The sequence below is a fragment of the Dipodomys merriami genome, unplaced genomic scaffold, assembly GCF_024711535.1.
Source record: "Dipodomys merriami isolate MVZ:Mamm:240054 unplaced genomic scaffold, mDipMer1.0.p SCAF_1785, whole genome shotgun sequence".
Lineage (NCBI taxonomy): Eukaryota > Metazoa > Chordata > Mammalia > Rodentia > Heteromyidae > Dipodomys > Dipodomys merriami.
In genome coordinates, this window is record NW_027203143.1 from 1 (window position 1) to 3,740 (window position 3,740).

The following is a 3,740-nucleotide window of genomic DNA, read 5'->3' on the forward strand; positions in this document are numbered from 1 at the left end:
TTTGTCATGTTATGTGGCAAATTTCACAAATTTATTTGTTTGGCCACTGAATACAAACTATTGTAGGATATAAGATTGGGCTGGTAACGTGGGTGTGGTTTGTCTATAGTAGCTGCTCAGTTTCTAGCAGGGGCCACTACCCTATAGTCTCTCACAGAATGTGGGGATCTCTTACAAGCTTACGGGATGCCTAGTAGGGTTTAGGTTCTGTGGCGGTGAGACTGTGGTTTCTGCTTTCTGGTCTCCTATCATACAGCCACTGTTGTCAGCTCCTAGGCACCTCCATACTTTCTTGATAAACATATTCTCCTTAATGTTTGCTTCATTCTGTTTGCATCACTGACTTCTAGAAAGGCCTTAATTTGCACTCACACCTTGGAAGTAACTCATACCAACTCTTGTGGGAACTAATTACATTTGTAGATTCTGTTTAATTTTGTTATTTACCGGAGCATATAGTGGGATTACATCCTGCCAGACTGGAAGATAAAAGACTTCCTAAGGGTCTGAGTTGTTGTGTATCACCTGATACACATAAAAAGCTATTTATTGGGGCTGGGAAGGTGGCTCAGTGGTAGAGCGCTGGCCTTGCATGCATGAGGCCCTGGGTTCGATTCCTCAGCACCACATAAGCAGAAAAAAAGCCGGAAGTGGCATTGTGGCTCAAGTGGTACAGTGCTAGCCTTGAGCTGAAGAGATGAGGGACAGCGCCCAGGCCCAGAATTTAGGTCCATGACCGGACCCCCTCCCACCCCAAAAAAAGCTATTTATTATCTGCGCACTGGTGGCTCATTCCTGTAATCCTAGCTATCTGGAGGATGAGATCTGAGGCTCCCAGTTCAAAGGCAGCCTGGGAATGAAAGGTTTATCTCCAATTAACCACTCAGAAAGATGGAAGTAGTACTGTAGCTCAACTGGTAGAGCACTCACTTTTAGCTGAAGAGCTGAAGGATTGCCACGCCGACTCCAGTGGAGTCTGCTTAGCATGGGAAACCATCTATCAGACCTAAGACAGGGGCTTCAGAGACCTATCTCTGAGTTTTGGGACTTCACCGAAGTCTACCTCAGAGAATAGGGCTTCTAAGAGGCCTACTCCTGGAAAAAGGCTGGCAAGCCCCTGGGAAAGATGTGTTTCTGCCTTTCTTTTCCTCACTGTATAGGAGTGCCTATTAATCTTTTACTGTTTCTGCTGTTCATTGTACTTACTCATTGTCAACGTTCCCCTATTCAAAGCTCTTTCTTAAGAGTGCTGACGACTCAAATATCTCATGAGTGTCTTAAAAATATGACTAACTCACCAGAGTTAAGTGCTACCCTGAAACCCCTCTTATGGAGTTTAGTAGACAAGTCATAATTAAATATAAAAGTATTGGGGGTTTCACGATGTCATCTCAGCAGAAGGAATTGTTTGTAAGAGATTTACAAGAAGCTGTAGGTGCGGCTAGAACAGAAAGAATGTATGGCAATTGCTGAGATAACTACTTAGGAGAAAGAACTTCTTATTACTCTCTTTCATTTACTAAGATACTTGCTAAATCTAAGTCTCCTTGGTGTTTACTATTAAAGAAAGAACAGAAAAGATCTTATGGGACAGTTAAGGCCTCTATAGAAATAAGGTAATGGTTAGTTGGTGACAAACATCAAAACCCATTATATTTCTTAGAGATAAGCCGGAAACAAGTGCCTATCAGGCAACCAGCTGGTGACCACCCAAGAATGAAGCCCTGAAGCAAGGTTGTGTAACCTTTTGCCCTTTCAGGCGACCAGCTGGTGACCGCCCAAGAATGAAGCCCTGCAGCAAGATTATGTAACCTTTTGCCCTTTCTTATGGAGATTTTTGCTATAAAAGTCTGTTATTCTCTGCATTAAATCGCAGTCAGCATCCACTCCTCTTGTGTGTGAGTTGTCTGTTTGCCATTTCCCCACCTATTCCAGTTCCTCCCCTAGGTGTCCTCTGTCGTCCCGACAGAACCCCATCCGCGGCAAAGGATTGCACAGAGACCAGAGTTGAATCCCCAGAGTTGAAAAAAAAAAGAAAAACATTGGAAAAAGCTATTTATTATTCTAAGTGTCCTCAATTTCAGACACTGGTAATGTTGAGTTATTGTTTGACATTAACCAATGAAGTGTGAAATTTAAGAAAATGAAAGATAGTTCCTTGGGTGGAGTGGAAAATATTTCGGCAGTTATAGGAAATGAAACACAATTAGGAGTTAAATTGAGGATACATTCAAGAGCAGTAGCCGTGGCTTCAGAGATGGGACAGAGCTAAATATGTTAGACATATGTTAAAAAGGAGAACATGGGGCTTGGAATGTAGTTTAGTGGTACAGTGCTTGCCTAGCATGCATGTAGCCCTGGGTTCAATTACTCAGTACCACATAAACAGAAAAAGCCAGAAGTTGCCCTGTGGCTCAGGTCAAAGGGTGCAAGACTTGTGCAAAAAAGAAGCTCAGTGACACTGTGCAGGCCCTGAGTTCATGCTCCAGGACTGCCAAAAAATAAAAAGAGAGAACATGTCAATAATGAATGAGGGAGGGATCCAGAAACCAAATTCCTCACTGAATATTTTCTCTATTTCAATATCATTCCAGAGAGAAAAATTAGGCATAAAGATGGTCCAGAAAGAACATACCTCATGAAGTAATACAAGATTTAAAAAAAAAATATGGAACGCTTCACATATTTGCATGTCATCCTTGTGCAGGGACCATGCTAATCTCTGTACTGTTCCAATTTTAGTATATGTGCTGCCAAAGCGAGCACTACAAAAAAATTTTTTTTTACTGCAACTGGCCTGTAGAGAGAATCCATCAGACTTAATTGTGACTTGCAATAGCACAAGAGCTCATTGTAATAGCACAAGTGCTATCTGGATATTATGTATGGGTCCTGAGCATTGATAAGAGCCTAGGTGCTATTCCTATTTTTTTCCTCAAGAATATTACTCTATTACTTAAACCACAGCCCCATTTCTGACTTTTCTGGTGAGGAAATGGAGATAAGAGTCTCATGGACTTTTCCTGGCTCACCTGGCATAACATTGGGATAACATTGGGATAACACCTGGGATAATATTAATAATGTTATCCCAAAATCTCAGCATTCTGAAGAGCTAGACTTATAGTTATGAGCCATTAGTACACAGAGAAATATTTCTTTTTCAGTGGAATGAATTAAGAATACAGATTCTTAAGGAAAATTCACCCTCAGTACTAAGTAAATCATCAAGAACAGTTCACGTGGATACACACACACACACACACACACACACACACAAGCACACAAGCAGACACACAAACCCACATAAACGTCTCAGGAATCTGTATCTCTTTCCCCTAAAGAGTAGTATGGTCTAATGGGCAAACTGTGGTGTCACAGTCATGTAATCCCAGATATCAAGAGGTAGAGGTATAGGAGTATGGGGTACTGAGGATGACTTGGGTGAAGTTAGCACAAGATCCTATATTAAAAGCAAACTGAAAAAGAAAGAAAAAGAGTTGGGTGCATGTAGGCACAAGTGGCAATTTATGTGCCTAGTAAGTTTAAGGCCCTCAGTTTAATCCTCACTTCCATGAAAAAGACAAAAAGAATAAAATCTCAGTCCATTTTGTCATTGTTTAAAATCAATTAAGCTGTATACTTCATGAGGAATATAAGGTCTATTTCAAGCCTAATAGTAGTAGCTGGATAGTCTATATAGCATGGTAGCACATGGGACAAGGCCCTGTAGGTGCATC

The 3,740-nt window shown here is 41.2% G+C and overlaps 1 non-coding gene across 1 annotated transcript; it reads right to left on the reverse strand.

Moving 5' to 3' along the window:
* Nucleotides 1-2,662: 2,662 nt before the first annotated feature.
* On the reverse strand, nucleotides 2,663-2,766 carry LOC138829897 (U6 spliceosomal RNA). The gene has a single exon (XR_011372773.1). It is a non-coding gene; the product is annotated as a U6 spliceosomal RNA (small nuclear RNA).
* Between the last annotated feature and the right edge of the window lie 974 nt (nucleotides 2,767-3,740).